Source organism: Felis catus, chromosome C2, assembly GCF_018350175.1.
Source record: "Felis catus isolate Fca126 chromosome C2, F.catus_Fca126_mat1.0, whole genome shotgun sequence".
Lineage (NCBI taxonomy): Eukaryota > Metazoa > Chordata > Mammalia > Carnivora > Felidae > Felis > Felis catus.
This window is the reverse complement of record NC_058376.1, coordinates 78,580,992-78,604,967: the sequence shown is the minus strand read 5'-3', so window position 1 is coordinate 78,604,967 and position 23,976 is coordinate 78,580,992. Positions and strand designations below refer to the sequence as shown.

Here is a 23,976-nt window from a genome sequence, read left to right as displayed (position 1 = left end):
TTTTTTTTTATTTTTTAATATTTGTTTATTTTTGAGAGGCAGAGCATAGGTGGAGGAGGAACAGAGAGAGAGGGAGACTCAGAATCTGAAGCAGGCTCCAGGCTCTGAGCTATCAGCACAGAGCTTGACATGGGGTTCGAACCCACGAACTGTGAGATCATGACCTGAGCTGAAGTTGAACACTTAACTGACTGAGCCACCCAGGTGCCCTGCAGATGTGGTTAAATTAAAGATCTTGAGATGGGGAGATTATTTTGGGTTATTCACATGAGCCCGGCATGACCACAGGGGTCCTTATGAGGGACACAGTAGTGTTAGAAGATATGTAGTGATGGAAGAAACGGAGAAGATGCTGCTGGCTTTGACGTCAGATGGGGTAAGGGGCCAGGAGCCAAGGATTGTAGCTGGCTTCTGGAAGCTGGAAAAGTCAAGGAAAAGGTTTTCTCCTGGAGCTTCCAGAAGGAATGCAGCCTAGCAGACTTCTGACCTTCAGAAATATAAGACAAAAAACAAACAATTGTGGCACATAATCCACTCCATTTGTGGCCAATCATTAACAGCAGCAATAGGAAGCAAACACAGGCTATATTACGGGGGTTAGAGCCAACGATGTTTACCCATAGACTGGATGCCAAGTCTACAGGAAAGAGAACGGGGATAACTCTCAGAGTTTATGGTGGAACAACTGGAAGGATGAGGTGTCCCTTAGGGTGATGGGGAAGACCTGCCTTGGGTGGCATTGAAGGTCCACGTGGCCGGGCCCTTTCTGCTCTTGTGGTGCCAAGAGGCCGAGCCAGGAAGATGCGCACAAGATGCACACCCAGCTCAGCTGGTGGGGGCGGGGGGTGTCTGCACTGCCACCGCTCTTCTTCTGGTGTACCCCACAGAGTCCCCCACTCTCTGCAGCCTCTCCGGCAGCACTCCCGCCCGCTTCTCTGATGGCAGAGGCAGCACAGAGCCGGATGAGATTAGACACATACATTTTATTTTAAGGCACAGCTGAGAAAGCAGTCAGGAAATAAAAGTTGTTTTGACGTAAACTGTATTATCTGGAGGCCTGTTGATGGCCTGCTGATGGGGTTCTCGGGCTGTGGGACAGATTCCTTACACTGAGCATCACGGAGACAGTCACTTAACAACCACCGCATTTCTGCCCTCACCCCACTTGGCTCTCCTCAGCCAGTGATGCGAGTCATGTCAGTGTAGGAGAGGAGCTATCGGCCAGGGAGATGGGATGCCCAATTCTGACTCTGGCTCTGCTACTCAGCTGCTGTCACTCCCTCTTTCTGAGCCTCAGTTTCCTCATCTGTAAACAACAGGTGTGGGAGCCATTGTTTTCCACGAACCTCCTTGACCCTGGGTCTCTGCTTCTCCTTTGTCTCAGTTGTGTGCCTTGGAGAGAAGCTTGAGCGAGTGGTTGGCCAGCCAGGGTCTCAGCACCCACCATTCTGTTTGGGGTCCTGAAGAGCAGGCACTGACCTACTTCTCTCGTCTTCTCTTCCCTGCCTTCCTATTGGGTTTTGTTCTGACCCTAGAGCTGTCATTACTCATGCTGCACTGGAGAGCTTGTTTCTATTCCAACTGGTCCACGATCCACATGGCCATGGGACTTAGCAGTGAGCACAGCCTCCATTTGATAGAGTCCAAGGCAGATGGCCATGCTTCCTTTCCAGACTGAACATCAAATGCCAGGAACTCAGTGAGGGGCACTCTCCTTCTGGCTTGGAGCTTTGCGAGGTGGCCACACAGGCCAGGTTCCGGCCACCTTCTGTTCTGGTTTGTCTGATGATGCTTTTGGCAAAAGACAAGGAAGAACAGAAAAAGCAAAGAAGGAAGTGAGTAGTCTGTTAAGGGAGTGTGGCAGGCATCCTTCACCCTTTGGGAGGAAGTTTCCATGAAAATACAACACACAACAAAACATCGGGCATACTGCTGCATCCCAGGAGGATGGGCAGATTTGCTTTGTGAACGCATTCCCCATTGTCCTCCTTGGGTAAGGTTGCTGGGTTGGAACATGCGGGGTCTGCGACAGGAGTTCTCATAAGATCTGTCATCCTCTTTCCTTTCTGGCTGGAGGAAACCCGACCTATCTAATAGCAATAAAGACTGAATTATGGTCGCCCCGTATTGTGCAATACATGTTATAGAGACTAATAAATCTTGAATAAGTAAGCAAATGGATTAAAGGGACATCACCTATTTACTGTGAGACTTTGTGAATGTTACATCACGCTTTTGGTTCCCGGGGCCACATTTACAAAACAAAAACGCAGGCCCAACCATTTATAATCAAACAGATATTGAATATCAACATTGTAGTCATTCACTGTCGACACTGGAGTGTCCCTCAAACCATCTCGTAGAGGAAATAGTCACCATCGTTATGATTTTCAAAATGTTCTCACACCCATCTCTTATTACTCACTTTCCAAAACAGCCCCATGAACTAGGTTTCATTATTATTCTCTTTGTTCCGCTGGAGGAGCTGAGGCTCTGAGAGGTTGTGTGGATCCAGGGCTTTTTACTACCTTCAGATGGGAAGAGCCCTGTCAGCGTTCCCATGACACGGGGTTTCACGGGACTCATTCTGTTTTGTTCACTTGGTTTCCATCACAGTGGTTCTGTCTTTTTCCTCCACTTCACAGCTCTGTTGTCTTCCTTTTACACTCCCTCTTCTGAGGAATAAAACCAAATTACTCTCATTTTCCCCGTAGATATTTGCCCTCTTCTCTTCTCTGTAGCTGTAGCTGTCTTCAAAAGCACATTTTCTACCCAAGAATTCATCAAGGTATTTTTTTTTTTCTTTTTCTCTCTCTCTCTTTTTTTTTTTTTTTTTTTTTGCCCTAGACAAAGGCAATTTTCTTCTGAAAAAGAATGATTGTAAAAGCTGTTAAGATAATAAAGTTTATTGTCTCCAGGAGTTTCTTCTGAGGAGCTGGCAGTTATTCCTATAATGATAAAAATGTGCTCCTCTCACACCATATTCACACCCTACCGCCCTGGGTCTGTGCCATTCTGTGCTCACAGCTTTTCATTTCGATGCTAACTCATAGTATACTCTTTTAAAAAATTCAAAATGGTAGTTAATCTGAGCAATGTACTTTAAAAAAAAAAAAGGTAATAAAATTTCTTTCCAGCCTTTTAAATGAAGAGATAAGGGGACAGACCCAACTCTGAGAATTACCAAAGGTTTCCCAGGGAGTGAGTCTCAGGAGGATGGTGTGTTCCATCAGGTGCAGGAAGAGGTGGAGGTGGTGTTTCGGGTGGAGGGAATATGGCAGACAAATGTAGAGAAGCATAAACAAGAAGCATAGTGTGTCAAGGTAACACAGAGGAGAAAGTGAAAGATGATCCTGGGGGAGTAGGTTGGGAAGAGGGAAAGGTGGAGCTATACCCCCTATCCTGGTGATTTCTTAGAACTGCTGGGAGGCCCAACAGAGATGAGAGATGGGAAACTCTCATAAAGTAGAGAGCACTTTCAGGACTCTAAGGCGAGCAGTGTTTGTTCATGTCGTTGTTGTTGTTTATATATTCTTGGTGTGATTACCCACAACCTGAAGTCAGCCATGGGCCTCCAGCAAGAATGATGTAATTCAGTGGCTGGTATGACTTAACGATCTTCTAATGTTGTTCTTGGTCTTAGGGGTACAATGCGAGATGTGAAAGGAGAAATAGGACGTCTGTTTTTCTCAGGTGCTGCAGAGGCAAAGTCACAGCCCTGAGGTAAACTCTGTTGTGGTAGGTGATGCTTTGATGGAGTGTTTCTCTGTGAGGTTCACGAGCTACAAAGAGCTGCTGTCATCAGTCTTGGCAAGCATTGTAAAGGAGTATGGGGGTGGCTCTCTCAGAGACTGCCTGTGTTTAATGTCATAATAAATTCTAAAATTCAAATTCCAAAGGAATGCCTCTATGGTGGATGGATGGGTGGGTGGGCAGGCGGGTGCAGGGGTCAACTGAATGCTGATGAGGAAGTGGTCAAAATTGTTAGCCTGAGCTGGGATGTGCTGAAGTGCTCATTAAGACTCATGGATGTCAGTTAGTACCTTTTGGCAGATGATCTATGAGCTGAATTCTATGAAAGGAAAGTAGAATTGAGTGGAAGAACCCAAAGTAGTCTGCGAGTTGACTCAGGGGATTTGATTGGGTGATTTCTTCTTCGTGGCAGGAGAACGATCCCACATGGAGTCAAGAGGGAAAGACCCCATACAAGGTTCTGGTAAATTGTGTAAGATAATCTTTGGCTAGGGGAATGTGATAGAATGTGGTGCTCAGTAACCCCCTTCTCTAATTACAGGTCTTGGAATCAGTCATCTATTTTGTGCTGTTGTTATTTTCTTTGTTTCCATTTGGGCTTTTCTTAGTGTTTGGTAAATTTCACATTGACTATGTCAGCCTGTCTCTGTTGTGCTAAGGAATACAAGAATGAAGATTATGTTTACCTTAAGGTGAGAAGAAAAAAAAAAAGGAAAGTACCTCTGTTATCTTCTCCCCCTCCCCAGCCCTGAGAGATGGGGACTTAGCTTGGTGGTGGCAACAGGAATCAAAATAAAAGAACTCTAGGGAAAGATAAAAGCTCAGAGGAAGTGAGGAGAGGCAGGTGTTGCCCCACCCTCTTCACCTGCTAGACCTGTTTCTATGTATGTTTCTCTCTGAGGGATAAAGATCTCAATCACCAAATGGAAAATTCTTATTATGCTCTTCATATTCACGATAGCAATTTTTTCCATGGTGGTATTTTTTGTTTTTGTTTGTTTGTTTCCTTTTTTTTCTTTTTAAAGACTCCTCTTAATATACTATTTATGGCTAGAATCTATGGAGAAGAGGCCAAGATGAAATTGAAAGGGTGCTTTATAAAGATCTTGGTTGGATTTTTGGCTTTGTGATGTGGCTTGACTTTGGACATATTGATGAACTTCGTTTCCTTCCTTGTAATGAGATTTATAATATCCACTTCTTGGGATGCCTGTAGAGTTTGAGACAATGTGTTGAAAGAACCTATGAATTGATACATGATAGACATTTAGGAGGTATTGGCTTTCGTTGTTATTGCATCTTATTACATGTAAACTGAAGTAATCTGGTGTAAGATCATCCTGCGGGCTAGAGTTAGAGAAGATAGTCATAGCTTCTCTCTCTCTCTCTCTCTCTCTCTCTCTCTCTCTCTCTCTCTCTCTCTAAGAAGCAGTGTGCTCTGGGAAAACAGCATGGGCTGTAGAGTCAGACGACCTGTCGAAACATGGGCAGTGTATTCACTCTTCTTCTTCCTCAGTTTCGTCAGCCATCAAAGAAGGGATATCATGAGCATCAAATGATACAAACGTATTAGGGGCCTGACAGAGTGCTTGCTCCTCCCCTCCCTCGTAGCTTAAAAATAGCAAATCTTTCTTTTTGTTCTTATGCACATCTACCTGCCTCCCCTCACCAACTACTTTTTGTCAGGTGCCAAGACTATGCGCAATATTCCGTTGTGTAGGCTCAAAAGCCTGGAAGTCGGTCTAAATGCAGGGGCTTTATTAATTTTTTTGCCTTTATTCATTATATTTTATACCATTCCATTCCATGAGATATATTTTAATTGAGCTTCTGTTATACGGCAGGGATGATGGACTTACAGTGATTGTGACAATGGTTCTTGCTCTTAAAAAGCTCACAGACCAGGTGGGAATGGCACAGACTAGAAATCATTCTGTTCTGAGACAGATAGGGTCCGTACTGTGACAGAGGGTCTGAGTCAAGGCAGGTGGCCTCTGAAAGGTGGAAGGATGGCAAGCTCTGGTGGAAGGTTCCACAGAAGAGGTAAATTTGGAATCGCCTTGGGAGCTGTGAAGGGTTTCTGTAGGCGGAGGGGTGGGAAGGGCCTCTGGGGCAGAGGGAACATCCCGAGAAAAGGCATGGGTGTACAAGTGTGTGAGACATATTTGGGGAATGGTGACAGTTTAGTTTGGCTGGAGTATATGATATGTGAAGGAAAATAATGAGGGATGAGGTGAGGCGTTATTGTTAAGAGTCTTTCATGACAGGACAATAATTTTGTACTCAGTTTGATTTGCAATGAGGAAACACTGAGAGCTTTCTGGAGCAAGAGGGTAGGTAATATGACAAGGAAGATACAATAAGTTGTATCAGAAGTGGGGTTTGCATCTGTCTCTAGCAACAGCCTGATAATACCATTTATCTTGATCTTTGATGGCTGATAAGGGAGAGGAATAGTGGCAGTGTTCCAAGTTCTAAGTCAAGAGGAAAGTAAGGACACGGAGGTGGGAAAACCTCAGAAATCATTTGAAAACAGATTATTCCAGGCCGCTGAGAACATAACAGACAAGTAGGGAAATTTGGGGAGGTGACTTTAAATACCATGATGGGATCTTGAAGGTTCATATCAGTGATGCTGGTTTCTGTTTTAGAGGAGATCAGAGTACACATAGGCTATCAAACAAAGACTCCAAATGAGTTTACTGTTTCTTTAAAGTAAGGTTTCTTGGAAGATCTATGAACTACTAAGGTGTTTTGTTTTGTTTTGTTTTGTTTTGTTTTGTTTTATTGTGGTAACATACCCGTAACATAAAATTACCATTCTAACTATTGAGTACATCCCCATGTTGTGCAATCATCACCCCTACATAGTTCCAGAATTTTTCATCACCGCAAAGGAAAACCCTAACTACTAAGCTATCACTCTCCACTCCCTTCTCCTCCTGGCAAACACAAATGCCTGAATGGATCAACAGAATGGGGTGTCACCCTACAATGGAATATTATTTAGCCATAAAAAGAAGTGAAGTGCTGACACGAGCTACAACACGGATGAACCCTGAGAGCCCTCACGCTGTGTAAATTTGCGTTTTGTTTTTATTTCAATGTTAACATAACATTACTCGTTGTAATCCCACCGTCTTTGTCATGCAGGGATAATTTGCAGTAGAAGATACTTTCAGTAGGTCACAGCAATTGCGTCTTAACTTAATGATTCTTCATAGGGCTCTGCAAATGCTCAGCAGTCTCTGATGTGTTTCAGGGGCTCATGACAGGACCAGGCTATAGATTTTTCATGGAAATCTCTCAGGGATTCAATTTTAGCATTTCTCTCCAAAAATTATTAAAACACTGTGGATAACATAAACACACCTGCAGGAACCTATTAAAGACCTCGGCTACAACATATGTAATGTAGGTAGATGAATCTGGTGCTGAACTCCAGCTCTGTCCTTTAAGGGTCTCATGATTTTCAGCATATCCCTTAACTTCTCCGAGTCTCTTCCCTCATCTGCAAAATGGGTCCAATGGCAATGTCTCCCCGATCGAATTAGCATGTATATAAAGCATTAACACGGTGTTGGTGGAGCACAAGGCACTGATATTAGATAGTATTATCAGCTGATTGTTAATAATGAAATTAGTGGTACAGCTTTTAAGTGGTTCTGCTTTTCGGAGGTCTTGGAGTAACTCCAGGGGAGTTTGGGGAGATGATCCTGATGGTGATACAGTACCCCTTTATGTCAAATGTGACCCAGGAGAGCATCTTTTATAATTGTCACACTGAACAGTGGTGTGATGGTGGTCCAGTTAGCCTTTGGTACCCAATTTCCCCACCTGTGAAATAGCAATAATGTGTAGTACCCACCCCCACATGGTTGTTGTGGGGGTTATATGATTAATATTTGTGAGGCTCTAATTGCAGTTTCTGGTACATAGCTAAGCACTACATAGGTTATCTGTTAACTAATTAGAAATAAATAAATATAGGGCACAAACTGATCCAACATCAGGTTCTTAGGTTTTTTTCCTCTGAATGACTAATTCTCACGGAGGCATTGATTCAACTTGATAACGCCTTGCTTTAGTTGATATTTTAAGTAAAATTTTGGAATGTGCTGGCCCAAGTTATCTGTGTTGTGAGTTCAAGACAGAACTGTGATCAACACTGACATTATTCAGCTGATCTGGAGACCTTTAAGAATGTCAGACTTGCTTAGGAAGCCAAGAGTTCACATCTTACCTTCGGTGTACAAGTTCGTCACCCATTGTTCTGGTTATTTTAATGAATTACTGGTTTTAGGTTTAAGCCATAATATTTCTAGGAGATAAACAAGCTACTCTAATAAATGTAGAAGATTTCTATGGGGTAACAAAGTACAGTGGAAAGGGAAATAACTTCATCACCAGTTGTTCTGGCTATTTTAACAAATTATTGGTTTTAGGTTTAAGCCATAATAGTTCTAGGAGATAAACAGGCTACTCTAATAAACGTGGAAGATTTCTGTGCAGTAACAAAGTATAGTGAAAAGGGAAATAACTACTCTGAAACTAAAATTTAGTATATGACTTCAGGGCAGTCACCCCTCGATGTGTCTTAGTTTTCGGAAATGCCAACTTAAGGAATGAGGTCTCTGTGTGTATTACTGGCCCCTCCCCACAACTTTGTAAAAATTAAAAGTTCCAGGAACCTCTAATGGATACCCAGGTAGCAGTGGAATTTCTCTGGTTGAATTGGCATGCATGCCCACTGGCTCTACCTGGGGATCAGCCTGTCCTTCCTGGTAGCTCAAGGGGCAACTTGGTGGTGACCATCTTTTTGCATAATGAATAAATAATACAGATATATGCAAATTTGCTTGTATTTTACACAGAACTAGGGACTCTGCTATGTAAATAGACCCTGTGCTAAAATGAAAAATTCTTTTGTAATGTGAACGATTGCTCTTCGGCATCTCTGTTTTCTAAATTCTGTGCTTCATTTCTCCTAAAGTGGGATACTTTGGGCTAGAAACACTATCGAAAAACTTAGGACGTTACTAGCTTTTTTGTCAGTTTCTACTTTTTGAGTCACTTGCAATTTGTCATTCTTTTTCCCTCTCTTCAAAAGTGGGATCATCTGAAAGAAAAAAGAAGCTTCTGTTTAAAAAAAGGTATCTGAAATTTCCCAAAGTATGCTGGCATCACCGCAATCCATGAATATTTAATCATTATCAAGACAGGAGGTTGGAGAAAAAAAATCAGGTTGTGATATTTGGGAACAGCAGGTGTGGGAAGGAGGGTGTTGACGCCCTCTGAAAACGGATATGGCATGTTGTTCCCTGTGCAGTTCCCACGTCACCTGGGGTCCCAAACGTGCTGTAAGAAAACTCTAGGGAGCAGGGGCTTGTCCTCACCGGCCCCACACCCTTCACATGGCAGAGAGCCTCCCTGGAAGTGTGGATGCCCTTCATGAAACTCCACCTAAGAACTCTCACGTCCTATCATCAGAAGCAAGGCAGAAATAAAGGGCTTGTGGGTCACTTACATACAACTGTACGTCCTCTGACTTTATCACATGCTCCACTTGCCCTACCACCCGATGTTCCAGTCACACAGTTTCACCATGACTTCTGTGTATTGGAAACTGATTCATCCCACAAGCTCCTGCCCCTGGGTTTTTGTGTACCTGTTTCACATTGGAGTTCTCTGTCAGTAGTTTGACAAAGTGAAACACTCTAGTTCTCAACCTTTTATGTGCATACCAGTCACCCAGCAGGATCTATCTATCTATCTATCTATCTATCTATCTATCTATCTATCACAGTCAGTAGAGTCCAACACTGGACTCAAACCCACGAACCATGAGTTCATGACCTGAGCTGAAATCAACAGTAGGATGCTCAACCGACTGAGCCACCCCAGCATACCCCCTGCCCCTGCCTCACAACAGGACTTCTTAACATGAGGATTCCTGGACCCTCCTTTAGGGGTTCAAATCTAGTAAATTGAGAATGGGGCTAGGGAATATGCACTTTTTACCACAGGTTCTCAGGCAGGTGGTCCAGGAACTGTCTGCACATCAAATGTTGCCTTCGGGCTGTGTTTCCTGGGCCTTGCACCAAAGGATTCCTTGGCATAAGGGGCCAGGCTGAGCCTGGAGTTATGAAGCCCAAACTGCGGGGCTGGCTTTGGTTCAGATGGTCACAGAGCGTTACCTGTGTGCAAAATTATGATGTTTCAGGAATGTGACTGGGGCAGGGGTTGACAGGCCAAAGGAACACTCCATCCCCTTTCCCATGTGATTTGGGCAACATCTCAGTCTGTCTGCTTGCATTCTGGTCACAGCTCACAGTAATTCCTCAAATGTCAAGATTCAACAGGGTCCCCAACATGTAATAATGATGAAAATAAAGTATGAACTTCCTGGCCTAGTATTCAGGACCCTCAGTAAGACGGCCTTGGTCTGCAGCCTACCACCCCCCATTCATCACATATCCCATCAGAGCAACATGACTATTCAAGTGGCTGTGCTTGGTGGCAGGACTCAGTCTAAATCACATCACTTGGGAGCAGGGGCCCTACTGCTCCAGGGCCCCTCTTGATGCCTAGTCCCCCCATCCCAATGTGTCTCCGTCACCTGGGTTGTAACCCCCTCTATCTGGCATCAGAAGAATTCTCTAGCAGCTTCCTCTCTGGGTCACCTTTTGTGGTCAGAACTCAACTTCTTGAACTGCATTTTTTGTCACTTTTGTTATTTTGTCAGGCCAACTTGGGTTCTAGAATACAATCCTACCCTAAAAACCAGTTCTTAAGTCATGACACTGAAATGGAGTTGGTAACAGTTTGGTTCTTAGAAGCACAGAATGCCAGCCCTGGAAGGGACCTCACTCTGAGCACATCCAGTCCTCCTCACATTGTTGACCAGCAAGCCAAAGTCCAGGGAAGGAAACTCTCCCAAGTCCACCTAGACACTTGGTGAACTAGCACTCGGAAATGACTCTCCAAACCAACACAGGCATGTAACTCATTTCCTCCTAACTAGTGACCTTCATGCTTCCCTTGGAGTCTCAGTGTTCCAAAAGCTTGTCTTACTTGCATGTAGTTTAGGATAGGCTCTTTATTTACACATGTAAGTTTTGCCTCCTTCCTTTGATTTCTTTTCTACTGAGACATATGACCTGACTCAGGCTATTAGAAGAATTTTGGATGGGAGAGAAGAGCCAGTAGTAGGAGCTTCCTTGTACTGCAGTTTTAAGATATCAGGGCCATCCTCAATTTAATTTGACCAATATATGTTGAGCATCAGAATCTGCTGGTTGCTGTCCCAGGTGTGGGATTGTGTCACCTGTGTGACAGAGGAGTAGGTTCTGCCTCTGTGGATTCCAATGGTCTAGAAAAGGGAAGTAATTCAAAACAGAATTAATGCTGAGACCAGAATGGGAAACAGACTCCCAGTGTGAACATGGGTTGGTCTGTTCTTGAACCTGGAGGGGATTATTTCACTGATAAAGGGTGGCCTGTGCTGGTTGCCTGACATCTGCTCTGAAACTTCATGTAGCTCTGTGATATCAAGTGGTGACTGGATGGTTTCCACATTGACTCCAGGGCAACCCACACTTGCTCCTGGACTCCATGAGTAGGGAGGAGCCCCGTGTGCTTAGCAGGAATGGTGAGCCACACCTTGGGCGTGAGTCAGGCCCCCAATCCATGCAAGATGGGGAAGGTTGATCAGGGTGGGGCCTGTGGCAGTTTCATGTTCCCCGCCCCCCCCCCCCCACATTGCCCTTTCTCTTGTTAAATGTTTATAATGCAGGGCATCCCATGGCTGGTCTCTGCCATGTGGGCAGCCCTTTGCTCCACCACCAGCGGCTGGCCAAGCTGCTCTGTTATCCTCCTCTTCGTGATGCTCTTCCTTCTATATTGCTTTGGGGGATTGGGTTTGTAAGACTGGCCACATGGCTTGCAAGCCTCAGTGCAAAATGAAAATGCAGGGCCCTTGTTTAAGAGTTAATTTCAACATGGTGACAGCAGAACACAGGCAAGCAGGGGCCCTTTTATCTACAGGGCTCTGGGACACTGTGTGGGTTGTTTGCCCAGAAGCCGCCTCGGGTGGGAGATGGATCAGGAGTGGGATGGGGATCGGGATGGAGAGTGAAGTCGGCCTTCACTAGGCCAACAGACACCAGCCCATTGCCTTGAACCAAAGCTAAAAATGATGAGACATCTTCCCCAGCGGTGCCAATTGTAAAAACATGGCACATGTGAGTGCCACTGGTGCCCAGAGGGTTTGAAGCTATTCCACTTTGATTCTGTGGCAATCAAGAGCAGGCTTTATTTTGTGAAGGAGAAGTGGGCCAAATTGGAAAGGTGACCCACAGAATGTCATGCGTGTTGGTTATGCCTGGGTACTAAATCTCGGGCCTTGTAACTTCTGTGGCCTATCTAGCCCTCGATGGAGCTGAGTAAAAGTGGAATTGTTCTCTCTCACTGTGAGTTAAGTTGGAATTGGGGAAGAAGAGTGAGATGCAGGAAGGGAAATGAGATCAATGATAACTGAATGGAGAAAACAAAACAGTTTAGAAAGCCAAAGCAATTTGTCTGAATCCTATCTGATGCACAACATACAGCAAAACAGACAAATGTCTGTGCGGCAAAACAAAACTGGAAGAAGATATTGTCAAATAAAATACACATATTTCCAACCAGCCTTGAGCTCATCTGATAAGGGACAGATTGTCCAGAGTAAATAGAGAGAGGAAGAAAGATGCTTTGGGCTGAATTTAGTCCCCTGTCAAAATCACAGGGGAGTATAGCGATTCTCCTCCTACTTTATCGTCTCTGTGGTGGCCAGGCCTTGTAGGGCCACACAGGGGAGCAGAGTGGTGCATACACTCATGCATTTGCCTGTCTGTCCGTCCGTCCATCCATCCATCCATCCATCCATCCATCCATCCATCCATCCATCCATCTGACGTCTCTTGAGCACTTCTATTGCCACTGCCCTGTGCCAGATCCTAAAAAGAATGTTTAAGACATGGCGCCTACCTTTAGAGAGAGCAGACAGATATGGATCAGGGGAGAAGACTAGCCACAGTGATGTGTAATGCTTATGATGTACTGTGGGACTCAAGAGAAGAAGAAACTCGTACTGCCTCATTTCTCGGCGGATGACCTGCCTGCCGGTTCCTGTTTGCTTCAACAATGCCTGCTAGTGCCTGTTCTTTATCCCTTTGCTCCTCTTTCCCAGAAGACTCCTGGGGAGGGAACAGAGATGGGGAGCAGGGATGTGGGATTCTTACAGACAGAATTTATGAAGCGTCCAGGGTGCATGTCTACATACCAATCCTTCTCTGCATGAGGGGGCGTGTGGTGGTCCTGGTTAGGGCCTGAGGATGATCCGTGCTTACCTGTGCTTTCTCCTACCCATCTGCCACCACAGACGTGGATGTAAGAGAGTGGCCCTGCTGAGGTCAGGGAGAGGGCAGCTGGGTGGTCATCAGTATCACCCTGTCCCATCTGAAAAATGGCAGGAGGGGAGACCTAATAAACCAGCGTTTCCTAATCCAAATTAGCAACAGCTTACATTCTCTGGCAGTGACAGCAGGATTGAAGGAAAGGGAAATAGAATAAATTGTAAGGGCTGTCACAGAAGAGAGAAGAGGGACAAGACACCAAGAGAAATGATCTGTAAGTGTGTATCCTGCAAAATGGTTCTGTGATTCTCTGATCCTTGGCTGTGGACCACGTCATCCACCAGGAGACCCGTACGCAGCCTTTGCTATAACTGAAGATGGTAGCTGTGAAGTGAATCTCACATGATGTCCTATGTCCTGTCATAACAGTGCTGCACATTCATGCCAGGACTTAACATTGACAAAGCTCGTCTCACCTCCAGAATCTCATTTTCTTCCTTGACAGCCCAGGCAGGCAGGTGGAGGTCTGTGTTATAATTCCCATTGCACAGAAGAGGCAACGGAGGACCGAGAAAGTCTGAGCTACTTGCCAATTGATTCCAGGGAGTGGTGACAAGGGCCCAGAGCCCAGGTTTTCTGTGTGACATTCTTCCAACTGCTGTGACCCTCCTGGCTGTACTGTTGCAGCCCCAGTTATGGCTGGGTAGAGAGTCACAGGAGCGTAGCACAAGTTGAGAGAAGCATCCCATGGCCGCTGGAAGCCTGGTGATGATTAGACAGTTGCCACATGGACATAGATGTCTTTTCAGAGTCTCTTGCCCTTTAAAACAACATGCTTCAAACAGCAATGCATGGGTTGGTCCCGGGCTGGGATCACATCTCTCAGACTCCTTCTCCTTTGCCCCCATCTGATGCTAGATGGTAACAATATTAGTCTTGCAATTACTTCTAATTGCCCTGCAGTTTTGTGGTGTATAAGTGGAGTGACCTAGATACTACTTATGTGAAACTCTCTATTCATCATGGGGTCTATAGTAAGGAGGGCATAAATCAGTTAGATCAGGGATGGCTCATTCCATCTCACAGTTAACATCTATATCCAGCTCTACCATCTGCATTTGTCCAATGCCAGCTCTCCTAACAGCCCAGATCTAAGGCTGCCTCCTCCTCTGTGAAGCCTTCCTGGATTGCTCCCTCCTCTGGATTCCCTCAGCACTTGTTCAGATCCTATTTGTGGTGCTGGGGTGCCCATCATTTTCTACCCATTTTATTTTAATGAGCTTTTTATGCCAGAGACTGGGTCTAGTTCATTTTTCTATGCTTGTCTACACGGAGAACTGACAATGGCCAAGATGGTTGCTCATTTAACTACTTGTTGGATGAAGACCTAAGTTATGTCCTCGACATGGTGAAGGCCTGTAACAAGACAGGTGGACACATGATGTCTTTTCACTGCTCATACTTTATATTGACTCTCTATGTAGAAAAGTCTTATCTAGGTTTTGAGATCAATTCATTATGATTCGGTGACATTTTCTTATAGTTGTTACTATGTCAATTCCTATCCTAAGTTCATTCTCAAATGCATCCATTCAAATGCAGCATCTCTGAAGGAGGAATGCTATTCTCAATTTACAGATGACCAAAGAGATCAGGTCAGAATGGTAAACATATGACTTGCCATAGGTTGCAAAGCCATTAAATGGCAGATAGGATTCATTGAATAGATATTCTTTGATCATCATTCATTCAACATGTATTTAGTACTTGCTACACACTGAACAGTATGGGGAATAGAGGGGAAGCTAAGACGTGGTCATTACCCTCAAGGGGCCCACAGTCTAATGAGAGGGACATACACTTAAATGGAAAACAATGTCATGGGGCAAATACCCTAAAAGAAACACTGACCAGAGACTCTGCATGCACACGTGTTTGTGTTTGCTCTCATGGGCATACAGTGCTCTATATGTCCTCTACATGTCCAAGGCAAAAGTAGTAACAATGCTCAAAATCACAAATAGCCAACAAATCAAGTCCATCATAAAATACTAATAATAGGAGCAAAGGCTTCAGGCTTATGCTTCCTTACAGCTAAATGGGAGCATACAGATGTCATGGGGGAATGGACAGGAGGCTGTTCCTGCTTACCGCATCAGAAGATTTCAGTCAAAGAGGAAGTTGGCAGCACAACCCAGGACTTCTTAAAGAATGGGATGACAGAGAGAGAGAGGTGTGTCACCATAGAACAAGAAAGGCCCCACCCACAAACCTGTCTCTGACAGGTTGAGTTCCACCCTGTAAACATCCTCAATCCTTTCATTTGCCCCTTTGTTTGAGGCTGAGCACGTAACTCTCAGCCCACTTGGTGAGGCAGGGCTCAGACTGGGGGGTGGCAACACAAGGGCACCCTCATGTTAGGCTTCATCTGAACCAACTACACTTTCACTGGCCGCTATCTATGGTCTGACCCTCTTCATCCAAGAAAAGAAAGAAAAGCGCCAAGAACCAACCACAGCCTAGACAGGTAAGGCCAGGTGGCTTGTCCCTGGTGCAAAGAAATGGGGTTTCTCTCTATGAATCTATTTCTCCTGCCCCCTGGCTTGGGTTTCTGGTCACCTCTACCACTGACTTGCAGTTCCTTCTAGACTTGTAGTTTTCCACGACCATTGGAAAGTCCTCCATTTGTCCTTACTGCCCAGGGTTGATGAGGTTTGTAGACCAACGTTTTTCAGCCTATAAAATCACTTGACATACTTATCTATATATTGATTTTGACCTCAACTGCCTTATAAGAGCAGTAGGATAGGTATAATTTTCTCTATTCAGTGGCTTAGTGAACTGAGGCTTAGTGAATTGAAGTGATTTGTTCAAGTATGATCAGGAGGCTAAGGCCAAGATTAGATTTGATTCCTCCTTCTCTCTCCCTCTTCTGTACCACCCAGCAGGTCATACCTTATCTCAAAAAGCCAAGACAAGTGAAAGGGCTTCCTGAACAGTCAAACGACAAACAAAAGGTGTTATTTCCTTGCAGGCGGGTTGGGAGGGATATTTTTGGACTCATCGGAGACAGATTTTATAATGAAACATAGGCTTCACCAAATAGGGACTATTTCTAGAGAACAAATAAGAATATGTATGTAAAGAGGCCTCGCAAACTTGAAAGTGACATGCAGATGTGGAAAATGGTTCCATACAGCCTGAAACTTGCCCTAGCTCTCTGTATGAGAAAGAAGGCTTGCATCTGGGGCTGGATGACACTCTCCTAATGTCAGCAGGAGCATTATGAGACGCAGCTCACAAAAGCCCTAGGGAAATATTTAGCTTTTCAGTCTTCCTGTGGTATGTGGAAAAACAGATCTCGACGGGGGAGAAACACCCCCAAATCCTTTCAAATTGACTCCTGCAATTTCCTCTCTTATGACAGCTATCATTATATCTCATTGTTCTATAGTTTTAAGAAAATCTCATCTTCAGTGATTATGTAGTTTATTTTTTAAGCTGCTAATTTTAGCTATAATTTTCCCTTCATGCTCAAAAGGTTGTATCATTCTTAGTTGTGGAAGGAAATGTTTCGTGTGTGTGTGTGTGTGTGTGTGTGTGTGTGTGTGTGCACGTGTGTGTCTGAGTTTGTTATGACAGTGCTAATATTCACCCCCATGAGCCCACCACAATGCGGTGGGTTGCGTAGCTCCATCTCTGGCAGATTTCTATATATTCTTCATGTTTGTCTGGCTGTAAGGGTCTTGAAGAAATCATTTAATCAATTACCTTATTCAAAATAGAGAAACCGAAGGCCCAGGAAGATGATACGATGTGCCCAAGGCCACACAGCCAGTGATCATTAAAGCTGTCAGTCAAACGCACGTTCCTACCTTCTCACTGCCCATGACGCATAGGGAATGGTGCAGGGCATCCCACAGCAGAAGCAGGAGCTGTATCATTTTGGGGATTATACCCAGATGTCCTTTACGATGTCTTTCAGTTAAAAGTTTTAGAGTGCTTTGTCCTTTAGCATTCAGGGGAAATATAATGCCCTGTAAAGTAGGGGACTTGTCTAGAGAAGCCTCTCTCCTTATTAACTTGGTTCTTGTGGAATCTTTCTTTCAGCCAAATTCTGGAACTTCTTCTTAGGTGTAAGGTTAGGAGATTTGCAAGTACGGGTGGCGTCTTCTTTCTCTTCAGCCAGTCTAGGTATTTGTATCTTCTAAAGATCGTTGATCCCTCTAAAGAGGCGTCACTCCGTTCAGATGGTTGTAATGCCGATTGATCTTTAAATCAGAATTGTAGAATCTAATGGTAGGGTTGAGCCTTAGAGTTCTTTTAGTCCTCAGGCTGAAGACCAGTGCCCACAGGTGGGCCCAGCATTCGGCTGTGTTTTGTTTGTGGTATGGTGGTAAACAAAATTGAACCAGTTGTAAATATTTAACATCCAGGAAATTCCTTGTAAAAATTCAGGTTGATATATCTGAAATTTCTGTCTTTTTTTTTTTTTTTTTTTTTTTTCAGAAAGATCAGAAGGTCTGGTTATAGGGGTCCACATACTCACATGGAAAACACATCGGCAGGGTCTGGACAACATGTGTTTCTTGTAGATGAAGCATGTATTCTCCAATTCTCCACATCCCTGTGGGACCTGATTTCAGCTATCAGGATTTGCATTTGTCAATGCTGGTCTCTTCCAGTCTGTCATGTGCTCAAATCATTCTGTTTCAAGGGAAACCTAGTTCCGTATAATGATAGGCCAGACCACAGATCAATGTCACCAGGGAAGAGGTGAAATTAATTCTTTGGCCCTAGCCTCTTGTTATTTGAGAGGTAGGAAGAGAAATGATGACTTCAGCAGATCATGCCATTGGCCCTCATACCTACCCAGGATATTAAGCCAGATGTCGAAGCTCAGTGACTTAAGAGCTTAAGTATTCAACTACCTGACACAGTTCCAGCATAACCTCCAGGTGCCTATAAGAGAAAAATTGACAAGTGCAGGATAATACTCTTTACTCAATAGATCAATGTCATAAACATAAGAAAAGAAATTATGATGTATGATAACACATAGAATGCACCACAATGCCCCGCATTCCCAAAGAATACAGAGCAAATTGCTGAAATTCTGGAAACTAGCCCAATAGTATGTTTTCTATAATCCATTAACTAATAAAATAATCACTTCTTGATCACTTATGGTGTATATCGCCCTAGGCTGGGGGATTTAGGGGTGAAGAGCAATGAAACTTCCCCAAAGGGGCTTACTAATAATGGAAGTGTTCACATAAATAACCATAACGCAAGATATCATAAATGCTGCAAGAAGAAGAAAGCCAATGTTGTTGGTTTCACTGAGTAAAGAGATATTCATGGAAACTGTAGGCTGCCATCAGGATGGTTAGAAGGAGGAAATGGCATTTGCCGTGGGCTTTGGACAGATAGAGGTGGGAAGAGTTTCTAGTAAAAGAAAAATTAAAGCAAACTCATAAGTCAGTGCTCTCTGAGAAGATACTATCTGTACGAGAGAGAGAGAGCTAGAGAAAGAGAGTGCACGCACATTTGTTGTAGCTATATATAGCCCCAGTGGGCCTGGGGGAATTGAGACTTAGAAATGTGGGTCTACACCAGATCTTGGGTGCCAAGTGACAGGCTACGGGCTTAAGGTCAGACACAACACGATGGATTTGAGGAACATAGCAACTATTGACCAGACATTTAATCCCAGTTCATGGCTATCAAAATCTATAATTTGGTAGGACAGAACATTTGTGTAGGTATCACTAACCTTAGTTTTAAGTTTTTCAAAAGAATTAAGGGGTAAAAACAGAATTGAGTGCTTCTAAACACAATGGACAGTATCAGATGCTTAGGGAGAGAGGCAAAGTAGTAATATACAGAATGATTAGAAAAATGGATGAAATTTTAAAAAAGACTCGTTGAGAAACTTGTAAGGAATATTTGGACCAAAAAAACATGGTTAAGATTTTTCTTTCTTTTCTTTTTGTAAAGCAAGTTTATTCCTCTGGGTTATCTGAAAGTTAGGAAAGTGATGTTGCGTAAGTTCTTAACTTGTGGGATGTGGAGCATTATTTTTAGTTGATAGACTTTTTCCTTTGGTCTGGGAAGCAGTCACATCCTAAGGAATAGTTATAGAAAATTCTTGGATGTCCTAGCCCTACACTCTTCCATTAAAACACGGCTGGAGAATTCCACAAATATATGAATGTTTTACTCTGGCTTACAGCATTCCTGATGGGTTGAAGGGAAGGTTTTAGTTTTGTAAAGGACTCCACTCATCACCAGAACAATGTTTCTGCACACACCACAGGTATTTGTGTAATTAACCAAACTTTTCTCATTTTATGTGCATGGTTGTGTGTGAAATTGTTTCAGAATTATCTCAAAGACCCGGGCTTCAAGGGAAGTAGGTAGGTGATATGACACAGAGTAAAATGAGGTATCTGAAAAAAATTCATTCCTTTAAAGCTATTTATTGAATATCTGTTCAAAACAAACATCTCTTCAAGTTTCATTCATTTGAAACTATTGAATATATGTTCTAGGATTTGGGAAAAACTCAGCAATGAAGAGAGAGAAATAATCTCTGCCATCAAGTAGCTTACGTTTCTAATGAGACAGATGGAAAACAAACACATTAATCAGTAAAATAGACAATATATGAGATATAGAGGAAAAATAGGGAAAAGGATAGGAGGTCTTGGAGAGTTGAGATTTTGGAAAGGGTGCTTAGGAAGAAATAAGTTGTTACTTGAGTGAAGATCCTAATGATACAAGGGAATGAGCCATGTAAATAACTGAGGAAACAGCATTCCAGACATCTGGAAGAGCAAGTGCAAAGGTCCTGAAACTGGAGCCAGTCTGCTTGGCCCCTTAAAAGAAAAATGCATACAGTGAACTCAGTGGAAAAACCTTTGGAAATGGAGTAAGAAAGATGATGGTGGGAGTGGGGATGGAGACGACAATAATGCAGGCCCAGTAGGACAAAATAAGGATTTTGACTTTCACTCTGAGTATGATGGGAGCCATTTGCAGAATTTGGACAGAGGAATGACATGGTTTGGCTTACATTTCAAAGGGATCCCTTGGTCTGGGTGTTGAGAATAGATGAGGGTGGCGTGATGAGAAGGCGGGCAGAAGCAGGGAGATTCATTAAGGAGGAACTGTTATAATCCAGATGAGTGATGTGGAAGCTTGGACAAGTTGCTAGTGGTGGAGATGACATGTGTTTTAATTGTGTGGTTGAGATGGACTGAATGGGGAATAATGAGGCAGGAAGAAACTAAGGATGACTCTAAGACTTTTGCTGAGCAACTCGTAGAAAGCACTGGCCTTATATCTGAGACAGAGAAGACCATGAGAGCACTGAGTTTTGAAGGAACACTGGATTACTTTTGGACAGGTTAAGTTAGAGATGTCAAGTAGTGAGTTAATATACAAATCTGGGGCTCAGTGATTATATCTGAGCTGAAGATAAAAGACGAAAGTAATCAATATATACATGATATTTACAACAATGAAATTAAATGAGATCATCAGGGCCGCCTGAGGGGCTCCATCGGTTAAGCGTCTGACTTCATCTCAGGTCATGATCTCACAGTTCGCGAGTTACAGCCCCGCGTCAGGCTCTGTGCTGACAGCTCAGAACCTGGAGCCTGCTTTGGCTTCTGTGTCTCCCTCTCTCTCTGCCCCTCCCCTACTCACGCTTGGTCTCTCTCTGTCTCAAAAATAAATAAAAACATTAAAATTTTTTTTAAATGAGATCATCAAAGGAGTTAGTATAGATGAAAGAGAGAGAGAGAGAGAGAGAGAGAGAGAGAATGAATGAGAGGGATTGATTGAGTGGCTGATTTGGATGCTGCAAGGTTTTGGGTTAGGAAGGTGAGGAGAGTCCAGTCAACAGTGTACCAAAAGGGAAAAGGCATGGCGGGAGCAGCTCTATGTCAGCAGAGAAGAGGTTTCTATCACTGAAATTATTTAGAACCCCTAGCACAAAGTAATAAAAAGCATTTTTCATTTATATTTTCCATGGATAGTGCACCCCTATACCATCTGCACCATGGAGCAGACCACACCTTCTATTCCCACTACCCTCTATTTTTTCCTCTGGTTCCACAGGAACCAAGAAAAAAAATGGAGAAGGAGCAGCCAGAGTGGAGGGCCGACACTAGGTGAGCACTGTGTGCTCTGGGGTCCAAGTGCAGAAGCTTTCTGAGGAGAAGAGGGTGGTCAGACGGCACAGATGCTACTGAGAGGTGGAGAGAGATGATGTTAGTTATCTGAACACGTAACAAGCAGTGTGGCTGGGTAGGATCAGGAGAGAATGGAATAAGAGAAATTAGAGCTGGTGAATATAGGACGTTCTTTTCGAAGAGCTTATAGGTAGAGGGATCCAGAGAGAATGGAGGGGAAAGAGGGTGGTTTTTTTCCCCCTTAAGATGGGAGGGAATTATAGAAATGTACTTTTATAGAGCTTGTAACTTGACTGATACACATACAGTATTTTCTTTATTCTACCTCTGTGAAGTAGTCTTAGTAGGGGTAATCATCTTCAATTTTTTCAGGGAAAGAAAATAAGGCTCGGGGGTTGAAGTCATCTGCCCAAAATCATACAGCACACTGCTGAGAGACGGGACTCAAATCTGAGTTCTGCAAGTCAAATTCATTGTTCTCTTCTCTGCCACTGCCCCATACTAAACACAATTTCAAAGATCATGTATAGCCTTAGAACTCTCTAGAAAGCTCTACAAAACTTTCACTTTGTACTTGTTTAAACACCTTTCATACGGTCCAGGAAATTCACACTTCACAGCAATGCCTCCTGAACTGCAGGTGCTGTCATACCAGATGTAGGATGTCTGGGGGCATGGGAGGAAACAAGAGCTCAGCATCTGTATCAGTGAATACTTGTAATGTTTGGAAAGAGTCTCCCAGGTGTGGTCAACACAGGACTTCATGTGTTGAACCATGCTGGAGGATAAGAATGCAATTTCATATGCCTGCAATCTTGGATGGATTCTCATATCAATCTCTTCCTCTAATAGTGAGTTTATACTTCTTTACTGACACCATACATCCTTAATATTGTCTGCTGCTTTCTTTCCACTTGAAGGTCATTAACTGTCAAAGTTATTCCTCTTTACACGGAGCTCCAACCATATATATCTGGGTCTTCAACACTACCTGGGTCCCAACTGGGACATTAGTACTCTAAGCAGGGACCCATTGAAACACATATTATTTGATGCAGCCCTGGCAAATGCATGTTTATTATAAAAAGCTTTGCATATCATTTGTCTTCCCCAGTGGCAGCTGTTCTTTCCCATCATTCATGGAACCAAAAGGCAACTCCTAGAGTAAAATGTAACCCTTACCTTTTAGTGGTGGGTCATACTGGGCACTTGGTGGCTATTTAGTGTTTTGCTTTGTGTAAGAACTCTTAGATCCATATATATCCAGATGGCTCAGCATGACTCTGCACCGCCCCTAGAATGTTCCTTTGCACTTTATACAGATTACTCTCTGTCATTATCCAGCCATCTTGTAATTATCTATTGGCAGATCCGATTCTTTTATAGACAATTTACTCCTTAAGAATAGAAATCGTATTTGCAGGTTTTCTTCTAGTCTCCATTTCTCTGTTTCCCCCAGCATAGTGCTTGGCATAGAGAAGTTTCCCCCAAATGCATTCAAATTAATTAATTAAGTGAAACATTTTGCACTATGTACAGTTCCACTATGGAGATTAATCTATGTCACACAGGAAAAAAATAGAGTACCAAGTTCAAGATATTCTTATATGTAGAATTACCGAGTTAGGCAATCATACCTGCAATGTTTGAAGCCAGCTGATGTGGTTCATTTCGTTCTGTAGCCAGGGATACGCAAACCTTTATTAACTGATGTGTCTATTTTGAAAATTTTACACCATCATTACATACACCCATAACTTTCAGTAGAGCTGGTGTAATAATTAAGATCTGTTGACATTATAAACATTTGTTTAATTATTAATGTATTTAATAAAATGAAGAATTTTGTGTTAAGACAAAAACTGTGAAGCTAATAAAACTGTCCAAACATACACAGACACACTCAACCTTTCAATCTCACCCTTAAAGCATTGCAAGTTAAAGCAAATATTGGACTCATTGAAACCATTAATTGCAAAACATATATTTTTTTAAATTACAAAATTATCTCCTGACATGCAGGAAAATTGGATATATGGGGGTTTTTTGTTATTTTTATTGAAGTATAATTGACATATCAGTTTTTGGTACACAGTGTAGTGATTCAATACTTGTATATGTTGCGAAATGATCGCTGGAATGAGTCTAGTTAATGACTTTCAACATACGTAATTACAAGATTTTTTTCTTGTGATGAGAACTTTTAAGATCTTTTAGTAACTTTCAGATATATGATAAAGTATTATTAACTGTAGTCACCATGCTGCACATTACATCCCCATGGTTTGTTTACTTTATAACTAGAAGTCTGTACCTTTGATCCTTTTCACTGATTTACCCACCCTTCAACCTCTACCTCTGGTAGCTACCAATCTCCATCTGTGAACATGGTTTTTTTTCTTTTAGGGTTTTGTTGTTGTTGTTGTTGTTGTTGTTGTTGTTGTTGTTTTAGATTTCCCATACAAGTGAGCTTCATATTCTACAGAGACAAATTATACAACGTTTCTGAGAGGGGTAATTTGGCCACGTATACAGAACACCTTAGAGTGCAAAACTCTTAGACTCTGAAAAAAGGAAGGGTTTTGAAAAGTTTTACCTATGAGGATCATAGTCATTAAAAAAAAAAC

At 43.1% G+C, this 23,976-nt stretch overlaps 1 protein-coding gene across 4 annotated transcripts in view; it reads left to right on the top strand.

The window, feature by feature from the left end:
• Positions 1-23,976, top strand: part of TPRG1 (tumor protein p63 regulated 1) — a 216,709-nt gene that overhangs the window by 59,735 nt on the left and 132,998 nt on the right. Inside the window, exon 1 of one of the 4 annotated variants that reach the window (XM_019839996.2) lies at positions 15,415-15,675. The exons of the other annotated variants lie outside the window; for them this stretch is intronic. The gene's annotated coding sequence lies outside the window, so the exon portion shown is untranslated. Of the gene's footprint in view, positions 1-15,414; positions 15,676-23,976 lie in introns of those variants that run through there. 4 annotated transcript variants of the gene reach the window in all.